At 36.9% G+C, this 14,614-nt stretch overlaps 1 long non-coding RNA gene across 1 annotated transcript in view; it reads left to right on the forward strand.

The window, feature by feature from the left end:
- The first annotated feature begins 3,518 nt into the window (after positions 1-3,518).
- LOC309972443 overlaps positions 3,519-14,614 on the forward strand; it is a 47,793-nt gene continuing 36,697 nt past the window's right edge. The window contains exon 1 of the long non-coding RNA XR_014326803.1: positions 3,519-3,764. This is a non-coding gene — a long non-coding RNA (uncharacterized lncRNA). The remainder of the gene's footprint in view (positions 3,765-14,614) is intronic.

The following is a 14,614-nucleotide window of genomic DNA, read 5'->3' on the forward strand; positions in this document are numbered from 1 at the left end:
TAGAAGAAGCATAGTCTGATTTTACAGATGGACATACTAGAACAAACCAAAAAGTGTTTAAATTTACATACCCCAGATTATGGAGTGGAGGCAATCTAATGATCTTTCCACTGTGCCTTGCTGCTGCCCAGCGATCATAGAGGCCTACTGCTATTGTAAAAGCTCTTTTTCAAAGCAAATGAACAAATAATCTGCTTCATCTCTAGCCTTTCTTGACTTCTATAACACTCTATTCTTCTTGTTTTACTTCCTTCTCTGGTCATTTTTATACTGTATACTTTACTGACTTCTTTTTCTGACTGACTCTGTCCTCAGCCTACTTCTTCTGTCTAAATTTGTAACTATTTTCATGTATTCAGTTTTCACTTTTACTGACTCAGTTTTCTTATTTGTAAAATGAGAGAACCGGAGTAGCTTCTTTTTTACTTTTAAAAGCCGGGTCAATGACAATATAAAATGATGGATGTCATAAATTTTTATCTTAAAAGCCAGCATTGTCTGAACAGACACTTCACCAAAGAAGATGTACAGATGGCAAGTAGGCATATGAAAAGGTGTTCAACATCATATGCCCTTAGGGAGTTGCAAATTAAACAACAATGAGATACCACTACATCCCAATTAGAATGGCCAAAATTCAGAACTCTGATAACAGCACCAAGGGTTGATGATCATGTGAAACAACAGGAGCTCTCATTCGTTGTTGATGGGAATGCAAAATGGTATAGCCACTTTGGAAGGCAGTTGGGCAGTTACTTCTGAAACTAAACATTTTTTATCATATGATCCAGCAATTGTGCTCCTTGGTATTTACCCAAAGGAGTTAAAAACTTAGGTCCACACAAAAACCTGCACATGGATGTTTATAGCAACTTTATACGTAATTGCCAAAATTTAGAAGCAAGCAAGATGTCCTTCAGTACGTGACTGGAAAAATAAACTGTGGTACATCCAGATAATGACGCACTATTCAGTGCTAAAATGAAATGAGCTACCAAACCATGAAAAGATACAGAGAAACCATATTACTAAGTGAAATAAACCAATCTGAAAAGCTACATACTGTTTGATCTCACCTATAGGACATTCTGGAAAAGGCAAAACTATGGAGACACTAAAAAGATCAGTGGTTGCCGGGGATTAGGAGGGAGGGAGGGATGAATAGGCAGAGCTCAGAGGATATTTAGGGCAAACTATCCTATATGATAAGACAATGGTAGATACATGTCATTGTTCATTTGTCAAAACCCATAGAATGTATAAAACCAAAAGTGAACCCTAATGTAAACTATGAACCTTGAGTGATTGTGTTGTGTCAATGTAGGTTCATCAATTGTAATGAATCTACTACTGTGGTGCAGGACGTCGATAATGGGAAGGTTGTGTGTGTGTGGGGACAGACTTTCTGTGGGAACCCTGTATGTTCTGCTTGATTTTGCTGCGGGCCTCAGACTGCTCTAGAAATACAGTTTATTAATTAAAATGAAAAACAGCGTTGTGTTGACAGTATTTTAAAAGGCAAAGGTATTTAGGGTAAGGTGACATGTATTGTCAGGATATGAACTGGAAATTTATGTCCTCTGAAGCTTAGTTGCTTTATATTTAAATGAATTATATGTATAAATATATGTATATATTTCAGAAAATATTAATAACCACTGGTACTAGGGTTCCACTTAGGGAACTGTCTTCATTTAGGAAAATGCCTTGATAAACTTCCATGACTGTGGAAGGTGAGGCCTTTTCAGTGAGGTGTAGAAGGAGGCTGCAATACAAAGAGAGAACTAAACAGTTATGCATAAAGAAGTGAACATAGATATGGAGGAGGAATGCCAGGAAGAAAGACAAGGGAGGATGGAGTTAGAAAAAAGGCCATAAAACATAGGTAGCAGGCTGAATCTGTGGAGAAAGATAGAAAAATTCCTATGCCACTATGGCGGCATAGTAGCTGAGAACTTTAAAGGCCTTTTGGCAATGTAACAACTCATGGCATTGCAGTGTCTGTGTGGTTTGGGGGAAATCAAGGAAAGAAGCTCTGTATAGAACAAAGAGAAGCAATCATCTCTAAGAGGTGAGGTGTGTGTAATCAGTACTTCAGCAGAAGTAAGAGCTATGGTTGACCATGAGAAAGCAAGTACATGGGACTAAGGGCACTGGAATTTCTCATAGGAGCCTTTCTCAGAGGATGAGGTTCCAGTTGACAGATCAGATGACTGGATTCACAGGACGATTATGGGGATATTTGAAGGTGTGCAGCACACATGGTAGTAAAAATTTAAGTAAACACACAACTTCCAACGGTCTCCTATAGTCCTGCCTCACTTTTCAAGCTGAGACAGACTTGGCTTTGAGGATTATCTCTGAGTAAGGTAGTAGGGAAGCTCTGATGGAATAAAACTCTTACCCAGTACCTAACAGAGCATGGCAGAAAACTGCCTATCTGAAAATGCCATTCACCGAGATTCAGAAAAAGGTCTAACCCAAGTCATGTCCCCATAAGAATAGAATTAAGATATGTAATCTTTTTTTTTCCAGATTTGTAGAAACATGGTAGAGTCACATGAAGTTTAGAAAGTATCATATTTTTGAGAACAGTAAAAGATTGTCCCAAGGAGGGTTAAGGTTAGATAAGTAACCTTCTGAGAATGGCAATAGAACTGAAAAAGGAAACAAATTATATTCTCTCAGAAACGTGTTCATAAGATTTAGTAGAGTCAGGAATACTGACTAACATGATATGGAAGTGCTCCTAAGATGCAATGAATACAGAAACAGAGAAAAAAAACATAGCAAATGACTAGCACCATTGGCTCTTCCCTTTTTCTTTATCATAGTTACCATCCTTTTAGATAACTTTCCTGTCTGTTTGCTTCTAGACTTTCGCACCCAAACCAATTGCATAATTCAATGGCCACTAAAAGAAATTTGTTCACTTGCATCAGTAATTTAGAGCCCAACGTGATCTTTCATATCAAATTCAAGTTTCAAGTCTTTGAACCTCCATGTTTCTTATTTGTAGTTCTAGTAGTTTTTGCCTATCTAATCTTTTGATGTGTCTTGATTTCTATCTCATTTATAGCCAAATTAGCTTAATGATTTCCATATATATCTTTTTATATATGGAAATATATAAAAATTGTTATACGGAGACAACAATTTTATCAACCCTTCATAGCCAGCTCACTAGGCATCTGCCTATGAAGAAAATACTCCGCTTTCATCTTAATCATTTCATGTTCTGTCCTTACCATTTGCTTGATCATCCCACTGAGGTCAGTATACTGAGGTGGTGACAGTTCCTGTGAGTTCTGCAGTGTTACTTAGAAAGAGCATGGGCTTTTGGGTCCTACAGACCTGTGGTTGAATGTTGTTTTCTAGATCTGTGACCTTAGGGAATTTATTTGAATGTTTCAGAGACTCAGTGTCCTTATCTGTAAAATGTGCCTGCTGCAGAGACTGCTAATGTTTCCCTTTTATTCTTGGGCACAATAAATATTTTCAGCCTCTCTTGCAGACTGGTGTGTCCAGGCCTGAATTCTGGCAATGGATTGCTGGTTGGAAAGAAAAAGCACCACTTCCTGCTTGGCTCATAAAAATCCCCCAAGTGCGCTCTTCTCTTCTTTTCTCCATCTGCTGGCTTACTGGGGAGGACTCCAGAGACCTATGAGAAACAAGAACTTTAAGACAGAAGAAGCCTTGAACAGAGTCTGCTGCCACTCCTTTGCCACCCCATCAGATGTAAGCAAGAAATAACATTTATTTTGGTAAGTCACTGCAACTTGGAGGATGTTTGTTTCAGCAGTTAGCCTACCCCAACTAATACACCTTTAGGATTATTATAAAGATTACACGAGGAATCTTTATAAAGTATCTGACATAAATTAAGCATTCAGTAAATGACAGTTATTGTCACCATCATCCTTTACATGTATAAGCATGTGAGTATTCAGGCATTGCAGGTACCAGGATTCCCCCAAATGATCAGACCGACAGGATCTGAGTTGGCAGGACTGACTTCTTCCTGCTACTCTTACAGTTAGACCCATTGGTATTTCTCAGATTCCTTGGAATTATAAATGATTAATTCATTTAGTTATAGATTTTTAAATTCAGTTATAGTTGACATATAACATTATATTAGTTTCAGATATACAATGTAATGATTCGATATTTGCATTTATTGAAACAATTACCACGTTACATCTAATCAACATCCAGTTATAGATTTTGACATCACATATTTAATCCTTTTGTTGGCCTGTTCATTTTATTCTCTGTCATTGTACCATGTGATACCCCTAACTTAAGTCACATGTTTCATACTGTGATTGTGTACCATTTAGGATCCAGGGGAGAGAGACTAGACTAGTGCTGTTCAGTAGAAATGCAATGCAAGCCACAAATATAATTTAAAATTTTCTAGTATTGATAGTTACGTTAGAAAAGTTTAATAAAACCCAGGTGAAATTAATTTTAATAATTCATTATCTAACCTAGTATATCCAAAACATTAAAATTTCAACATGTAATCAGGATTCTTTGCATTCTTCTTTTCATGCTGATTCTTTGACATCAGTGTGTATTTTACACCAACAGCCTGTTTTGATTTAGACTAGGCTGATTCCAAGTGTTCAATAGCCACATTTGCATAATGGCTGCCATATTATACAGCTCAGGAATGGGCAAATGAAAAGACCTATCACCACTTCTGAAAAAAAATCTTCTAAGTCATGTGCTACATTTTCTTTGTAGAGAGAGGATAGCATTATTCTTATTGTTCTGGGAGACTAGACGTAGGAGGGCAAACATTCAGATCATCAGGTTCAGGAGATGGACATTTTACTTATAGGTGTCATTTATCTGGAGATACAAGTCAGGAACCTTCTTTGTAGCTCTATCTTCTGTGGTACTTTGTACATAGAAGGCTCTTACTGAGAGTCTTCAATGGGATGATCAATGTTCATACAATTATGTATTCAACATTCATAAATTTATAATAAAAATATTTATAACTTTTACAGGAAAACTAACATTTTGAGCTTGTGTGCTAAGGGAAGCCATGCAAGATCCTGGTATATGGTAACCCCCAATGTCTAAGTTAGCAATAAAATGTTTATTTTTCTTAAGGAAAAACTAATTACTCCTGGCCTCAGTTTTCAAAGGAAATTTAACATTTTTGTATAAAGCATAGACTTCAGAAATCCATTACTGTATATTGAAATGCACATCTATCCTTGTTTAATGAAAGCATAGGAATTAGTCACTTTCCAGTGTATAAAAAAAGAGTTTAGTTCAAAGACATTGGATTTACCAAAGTAAACAGTATTTGAATAGAATAGTTACTTTAAAGATGTCAGGCAGTCCCTCCTAGGAAGGAAATAATATGTTGCAAGTTTGAAAGAAAATGGTTTACATAAGATGTCATTTCATGAAAAGGAAATAATGTCTTTGATATTCAAATCACCAAAAAAGAATTTAACACACTGTGCTAGAGAAACCAGAGATAACATTTGATGGTTAGAAAAGATAGGGTTTTAAGAAAAAAATGTTACCTCGTTTTCCTCTTCCATCACAGAAGGGAGATTAGGTATATGAGGAGTTAGATGTTAGATATATGGGGGAGTTAGGGGGAAAGTAACATATACAAATCAGATGGTATAAGGAAAAATTAATAAAGCTAAATGCAGATTGTTAAATGGTAATGGAAAGAGGTCATTTTTTTAAAAAGATTTATTTTATTCTTTATTTATTTAATTAATTTATTTTTGGCTGTGTTAACTCTTAGTCATGGCACGTGGGATCTTTCGTTGTGGTGCACGGGCTTCTTTCTTGTTGTGGCATGCAGGTTTTCTCTCTAGTTGTGGCATGTAGACTCCAGGGTGCATGCGCTCTGTAGTTGTGGTGCACGGGCTTAGCTGCCCCATGGCATGTGGGATATTAGTTCCCTGACCACGGATCAAACCCGCATCCCTTGCATTGTAAGGCAGATTCTTTACCACTGGACCACCAGGGAAGTCCCAGAGGTCATGTTTAACATAACTATATATATTTAAAACTATAGTCATTATGTTGTATAATATATCCCCAGTACTTGTTTATCTTATAAACACACTGTATATTAAAATTAGAGTGCACTGTCTTGTCGGTGGCAATGTAAATTGGTACAGCCATTATGCAAGTTTCTCAAAAAATTAAAAATAGAGCTACCATTTGATACAGCAATCATACTTCTCCACTGTCATTTCCAGCTACTCCTTACCCACCACACTACAGAGAACTGAAGACTAGGCTTGCTCTTAATGCAAAAGGCATGGCTTCACAATCATAAACTAGGAATAGAGGACTAGCTCAGCTGTTTTACTTCCGGTAGGAGACAGAGGGGCTTTAGATGAACTCTCCAAAAGCAAAGCCATAGGTTTGGGGAGATGTTCTCTGGCCTTCAACTTGCATGTAGCTATCAATTTAGTAGTTGGCTCATTAGGTGACTTAGAATACATTTTGCAATGTTTTATTCTTGGAAAATTTATCAAGAAGTTACATTTATTAATTTTTTAAGGTCAGATGATTCTGACCTTAAAAAAAACTGCTGATTACAATTATTACAGCCTTGCTTTATATCATTGGATTGTTTACTTTCAAAATGGATTCTCTCTCTCTCTCTCTCTTTCTTTCTCTCTACTTTTGAAGGGGCCAGGAAAAGAAAGTTTTGGGTAAGAAAATTTTAAACAAGTTTTTTGTTACGTGAACTTAGGCCTTAAGCACTGTAGTTATAGTGCCTGATGGGTAAAATTGCCTTGCCTTTAAGGAAGATTCATAATAGTTAAAAAAAAATTAACCCTTATAAGAAAATTTCAGCATAAATTGTTTGAACCAATGAAAAATTCAGTTCTTTAATTCATCTTTTTGTATCTTCACTGGCTTTAACTTAAGAAGAATAAAGATATGTAGAAAATGAAGCAATATGATTTCTCAGAAAGATATTGATAGTTTCTTTTACTTTCATTATCAAAATAAGTACTTTTCTTAAGTAGGATGAAAATACTGATTCACCTCTGTAAAACTTCAATCCCTACTTTGGGTGACTAGTACCCTGGATTTGCTGTGGGTCTCTTGGAAGTTTGAGCTATAATGGCCCCTTGACACAAGGAGCAGCAGACTGTACAAGTCTCCTGACAGACAAAGTAGGGAGAGCAGTGAAAAACTTTGATTTCTAGAGAGAAGACAGCAATGGAACTGTTCCTTGACTTCCGTGGTTGTTTGCCACAACTCTTCAAAAGTTTACAGTCAGAACATGTATTCATAAAGCATGAAATATACAGTCATGCCTTTTACTTCTAATTGTGGATACCTAAATTATGCATTTTTGGCCTGTTATGGCTAATCTGGAAAATAATAGTTTCATTATATAGTATCATCTAGAGACTCCTTGGACTGTTCTAGAATTATATGACATGAATGCTAAATTTCTATGACATTTAAGTATGGATGCTCCCCATGCTATTTAAAGCTAATAATAATCCCCTAAATTCACATTTTAATGAAGCAAAAAAAAGAAAACTGATTAGGTTCAAGTGCATAAAGTTCGTGCTGCAGGAAATGTTGTTTACTAAATTCTTCCGTTTACTAAAAAATTAAAAATGGCTCTTTTAAGGAGCCATTTCTGTACTGAGTATGGAAAGGCATAGGCACTATATTAAAATTTAGGATAATGCATATGTTTAAGTTTTGTTGTCTCCAAAACACTTTGGTATTGACTGGTTCGTGTATGAAAAACATGAGTTTCTATGCCATCATGCTGACTAGAAACTTCTTCAGATTGTCCAGTGGCTTGAGAGAACTTGAAGTAACATTTTAAGCAGTAGCTCCCAAAAATGTACATTACTTAGTAAGTTTTGTACTTAAATATTACTGTTTTTCACATGATTTTAATAGGTATGTTTTAAAAGACTTGCTCCCCCTTATTCCCTGTCCTCGGTTGTATTATTTTTCCCAGCTATTCACGGCCTTTCCTGCAGGAGAATTGTACTTCCCAGCCCCAGGCTTGGCAATGTGCTTTTCTTCGTGAGCATGAATGATAGATACATATTGGCTAAGCAGAAACATTACTTGCCATCAATCATTCCACTGTTCTTTTCCCTCTGTCACAAGAAGTGTGCATCATGGATAGGGGTTGTTCCTTCAGCTTGGATCCTGGAAAGATGTGTGGGACAGAATCACAGCCAATCTGCAGTCAGTTTATGATGTGATGTGGGCCAGAGATAAACCTTCATTCTTGTAAACAACAAGATTTGAGGGTTGCTTTTTAACCACAGCAGAAACTAGCAAAAGCTGACTTCTCAGACTGTAGTTATAGACCTTGTTGAAAGAAAAAAAAGGGAGAGGCTAGGAGGTTATATAACTCAACTCTGTTCCACCAACCTCCACTTCAGCCTACAATTGCTTGGGTCCAATCCACCTTTTTTTTTTTTTTTCTTGAGAATTTGAACAAAGAGACATAGACTGTTGTGTTCAGTTACGGCGTACTTGAGTTGAAAGGTCTTGTAGAGCAAGGGTTAGAGTTGGCTCCACAAGCTAAAGTTATGAGGCAGCAGAAGGTATTAGTGGAAGCTAATGCAGATTATTATAACAGTTAACATTTACTGAGAGCTCACTTTGGGCAAACGTTACTTCAAGCGCATTCTATCTCTTTTGATCCTCATATCCATGCTATGAGCAGAGCCATGTTGAAACTTACAATTGCAATAAGCACTGAAAAGATTATGGTGCTTTGTCATCCCTCCCCTAATGCGAGCACACACCAAATGGAATTTCAAATAACTATTAGTTGTTAATATCACTACTTTGATGACCATTTTGATGCTTTTTCATATCCATTAAAAATGTTTTATCATTTCATCTTGACAACCCTGCTTTACTGGTACAATGAGTACATCCTTATTCTGCCTATGGGGTAACATATCACTGCTTTTGAGGTAGGTACTAATTATTATTCCATTTTACAAATAAAAGAGTGAAAGCTTCAAGAGGTTAAAAGTTTGTCTATGGTCTTATAGATAGTAAGGGTTAGAACTGGGTTTAGAATTGAGGTTCAAACTCAGATTTATTAGGTATCAAAATCAGTGTACTTAGCCATAGCAGGAAAAAAAAAAAAGAGATTAGTGGCTAGGCAGCTCCTGAGAGACAGCAAGAAGGATCTATGCTCTTGATTTTCCAGTTTTCATTTCCCAAGCAGCCTGGCTCTACTTAAATACTGCCCTTATATGTAGATGGGGGTTAGGGGATGGGAGGGGGAAGGGAAGCCAAGAAAAGTGCCCTCATCCATTCGCTTTTAGTGTTACTCTCCATTAGAGGTACCCTTAAACAGTACTGTACTTTACTAGATTTTAGTGAAATGACTGTGCAGTTTTTGCTAAAGCCTCTTTCACATTAGGCCACAGACACGAGTGCAAACAGCTAGGCTGGGGCAGATGGAATGACAGCTACTTAGAATGTGTAAAAATTTGGCAAATAAGACTTTGTTACTTGATCAAACTTATTGTGCCTGGTTCTTCTACTTCTTAGAATAAGTCCTGTCTTCTGTTGTTCCTCAGTCTCTCATGTAAAAACTTCTGTCTTGTGTAGTGACTCAGTTTCCCAGATATGCCTGTACATTTCTGACCCCAGATGGTAGTGGTAAGAGTGTTTATTCTCTAATCAGACTGCTATCAATAGCATCACCTGCTAGGCATGACCTTGGGTAAATTACTCTTCTAAGTCTCTGTTTAACAGTACCTACCACATTGGGCTATTGAGTGAGTGAATACATAGAAGTTTCTGGCACAGGCTGAGTGATGAATGAATGTTGCCTGCTTGGTTATTTATTGTCTACATACAGTGCCTAGTGTGCTTACCAGCTGATAATCCTTTGAAATTACTTTGAGGCCTAGAGTTTCCAATCCCATAGTTTAGAAAGCGCAGAATCTAAGTTCATCAAAATGGAGTAAGCCTTTAAGGTATTTGGGGTTTTCTCTTAAAAGGGAGTTGAAATATTGAAAGGATCTTCCAAAGTCAAGTCTTCCCTGAAAGCCCCTGTGTTGCTGCTCTCTCTGGTCAACATTATTCAGTTTCACTGCCAGGCATGGTGCAAAGGAGTTCCTTACACTAATTGTAGCTGGATTGATCCTGGTTAGGATTCCCTATAGGGACTAAAATTCAAGACCTTCAGCTGTTTAATTATGATCTGATGTTTTAAGACTTGAAGTTTTGCTGTATCCTTCCCTTCTGCAATTTATGGACTTTTGGTAATTGGTGGTGTAGTAGGGAGCCTCTCCCTGTAATCACAAGGCATGGACCAAGAATTCTCAGTTCTCTATCATCCATAGGCACAGCGCCTCAGCTGTTAAGAAGTTTCAGCTAGGGCTATCTATAGCATGCAATCATATTGACTAGAGTTTAGACCAGTGATTTTCAAACTTCAGCATACATCAGAATCACCTGGAGGGCTTGTTAACATGTAATTTTTGGTCTTTGTCCTCTGAATTTCTGGTTCATTAGCTCTGGGGAGGGTGTGAAAATTTGCATTTCTAACAAGTTCTCTAGGACATGATATTGCTGGTCCAGATACATAGAAATATTCCTATAATTGTTACGCTAAAAAGTGTTTAAAAATTTAAATTGTCTTCTCTTAATAGGGATTTTGCCATTGAAGAATCTTTTTATAAACCAATATCATATCAGATGTGGATATATTTGAATGACAGACACAACTGTATAAAAGTTATTGAAAGGGACATACTGAATTTGCTCTCAAACCAAGGTATATAGTTACAGCATTCATTTGTATGCTGACTGCTTTTTATTTTGTAATTATAAAAGTTAAACAGAAACATATTTGGGTGAAGTACAAAGATAAGAAAAATTGGATTTAATAACATGAAACAGATTTTTTTAGTGATTGAAATTTTTTATTTATAAGTATTTTTTCAACTTTACTGAAGTATGATTGACAAATAAAAATTGTATTTATTTAGGTTGTACGAGTTTTTATTTATTTATTTTTTTGCGGTACGCGGGCCTCTCACTGTTGTGGCCTCTGCGTTGTGGAGCACAGGCTCCGGACGTGCAGGCTCAGCGGCCATGGCTCACGGGCCCAGCCGCTCCCCGGCATGTGGGATCTTCCCGGACCGGGGCACAAACCCGCGTCCCCTGCATCGGCAGGCGGACTCTCAACCACTGCGCCACCAGGGAAGCCCATGTACAAGTTTTTTAAAGGTATACAAGGTAGTATAGTGAAGTGATGACCATAATCTGGTTAATTAACATATCTAATATATCACACAGTTACCTGAAACAGATTCTCAAGAAGTATAATGCAGTTTTACTTTTGGGGGCTATATTTTTATAGAAATCAAAATAGGTTATGACCTAATTTGAAAGGCCTAAAATAACACTGATGAAACTTACATTCTTTGCTGAACACTGATGAATGAGACTTAAACATATCTACTCCTAACAAGTCAATGTGCTCAAGAGGTATGTGAACTGATATTAATAACAAACATGTATTAACTGTTTATTATATGCCAGGCATTGTGCCAGATTCTTTCAATATATTAACTCTTCATTCTCACACAGTCGTTTAAGATAGATATTAATGTACTCATTTTAAAGATGAGAGGACTGAGGCTCAGAAAGTTTGAGTGACTTGCTTTGGTCATATATCTAGGTATTATTTGAGGGAAATTCTCACTCTCAGGTTTTAGCTTCTAATCAGTATTTGATATAGATTTTAGATCAGGGCGGAATTGAGAAGTCTCTGCATTGTCACATTTTAACAACCTTTCCTCCTTCAGAAAATACACTCTTACCCTTTAAGTACGCAGGTTCTTCCTGATTTCTAGTCATTTATCTCTATCAAGAGGTTTCATTTTTCATTTGCATGTGAGAACATTCACACTAATGTGTTCACTCTGGCCTTTTAATCTTCTGTTAATTAAAGGCTCTGTTTCCTATTGAAATTTTAGGCAATATTGTGCAGGAGACTTGTTTTTTGAACAAAGTAAAATTCTTATCTCTGAAATCACGTAATTCCTGAGGTTATGTCTAAAAGCTGACCTGCTTGTGTTATATTAGGATTCTTTGGAATTTAGGAAAGACACAGTGGGATTCTTGGTTCTGTTGCATTCTTTCTTCTAGCTGTACTCCTGAGGAGCTCTATGAAATTGGCCAAGTCACCTATCCTACTTACACTGCAGATTCCTCATCTACCTTTTATTCTGTGCCTTCATATTTTGATACTTCTGTAGCATGATCTTCTCTCTGAACACAATATTTAAAAATCAAAAGTGCCCATGCTTTCAATCATCAGACTTATTTAAAAAGCAAAGAGACAGTGTTGAGGACTAGAGTTGCTTTTCATGCATCTTATGCATGCCTTTAACTTACTTTAGAGCCTAATTTATTGTGTTTATTTCTTATTGTAGGGAGGTAGTTTTTGTAAGAACTATTCTGTTCTGGTGTTTCCTTTTTTCTTCTCACCAAGCATTCTATGAACATTACTCTTGAAATGCTTGATCTGAGCTAAGTTGACAAGTGCATACTTTCTTTCCTGAAGCAAAAGCCCAATAACACTTCATAAGGTTTCAAACCATAAAATTCCCAATACTCCAAATATTCTCTCCAATTCAGATTGACAGGTTTCCCACTCCATCAAATGCTTGGTAAAAGTGCATGATCATCCGTGTCTTCAGAAAAGTATGACACAGAAAGTGTAAAGCAATACATATATAAGTTTTATTTCCAGAGTAGAAAAAACCAAAAATCAGGAAAATTGCATTATGTGTTCTTTCAGTAATCAATTTATTCATGAATTCCACATTTATTGAGGGCCCACTATAGATGGGACGCTGATGCTGCGAGACTCAGACCATCTGTTATAACATTTGAAGGTACACGATTTTTACCTTGGCTTTCTTGGTAGCTATACAGATATTTTCATCAGGATAAAAAAGTGAAAAATTTATCAAAGTAGTTTGAGATAATATTCTCTCCTTGTATTGCAGTCTCCTTCTATACCTCACTCTAAAGACCTCACCTTCCACACTCATGGAAGTTTATCAAGGCATTTGTCTAAATGATGACAGTTTCTTAAGTGGAACTACAGTACCAGTGGTTACTAATATTTTCTGAGATATATACACATATGTATACCTATATTTCATTTAAAATATAAAGCAACTGGGCTTCCCTGGTGGTGCAGTGGTTGAGAGTCTGCCTGCTGATGCAGGGGACACGGGTTCTTGCCCCGGTCCAGGAAGATCCCACATGCCGTGGAGCGGCTGGGCCCGTGAGCCATGGCCGCTGAGCCTGTGCGTCCAGAGCGTGTGCTCCGCAGCGGGAGGGGCCACAACAGTGAGAGGCCCGCATACCGCAAAAAATAAAAAATAAAAAAATAAAGCAACTGGTAAAATCCTCTTTGTTCTGCCTATTCATCCCTCCCTCCCCCCAACCACTGATCTTTTAACAGCAGTAAAAATTATGGAGACACCATACTTTTGCCTTTTCCAGAATGTCGTATAGTTGAGATCATACAGTATGTAGCCTATTCAGATTGGCTTCTTTCACGTAGTAATACCCATTTAGATTTCTTTCATTTTTTCTTTTTGGCTCAATAGCTCATTTTAAATTAGTGCTGAATAATATTCCATTGTCTGGATATACCAGTTTATTTTTCCATTCACCTACTGAAGGATATCTTGGTTGCTTTCAAATTTTGACAATTACAAAAAAGTTACTATAAACATCTGCATGCAGTTTTTAGTGTATATTTAAGTATTCAGCTCCTTGGGTAAATACCAAGAAGTGTGTTACTGGATTGTATGGTAAGAGTATGCATAGTTTTGTAAGAAACCATCTAACTGGCTTCCAAAGTGGCTGTGTATAATTTTGCATTTCTGTCAGTAAGGAATGAGAATTCCCTTTGCTCCACATTCTTGTCAGCATTTGGTGTTGTCAGAGTTTGGGATTTTGGCCATTCTAGTAGGTGTGTAGTGACATTTAATTGTCATTTTAATTTGCATTTCCCTGATGACTTATGACGTTGAGCATCTTTTCATATGCTTATTTGCCATCTGTGTAACTTTTCTGGTGAGTTCTCTGTTAAAGTCTTGGGGCCATTTTTTAAATTGAGCTGTTTATTTTCTTATTGTTGAGTTTTAAGAGTTCTTTGTATATTTTGGATAAGAGTCTTTATCAGATGCATCTTTTGCAAATATATTCTCTAGGCCTGTGACTCATGTCTTGCTGCCTTAGCATCGTCTTTAGCAGAGCAGAAGTTCTTAACTGTAATGAAGTCCAGCTTATCAAGTGTGTTTTTCATGGATCGTGCCTTTGGTGTTGTATCTGAAAAGTCATCTGCATACCCAAGGTCATCTAGGTTTTCTCTTGTGTCATCTTTTAAGAGTTTCATAGCTTTGCATTTTGCATATATGTCTGTTTTTGTGAAGGGTGTGAGGACTGTGTCTAGATTAATTTTTTTGTATGCAGATGTTCAGTTGTTCTAGTACCATTTGTTGAAAAGACTAGTTACTATACTTTTGGCTTTACAGTCCCTGAAGCTTAAGTACCTTTGGGTTTT

The sequence above is a fragment of the Leucopleurus acutus genome (assembly GCF_964270905.1).
Source record: "Leucopleurus acutus genome assembly, chromosome: 15".
NCBI classification, from domain to species: Eukaryota; Metazoa; Chordata; class Mammalia; order Artiodactyla; family Delphinidae; genus Leucopleurus; species Leucopleurus acutus.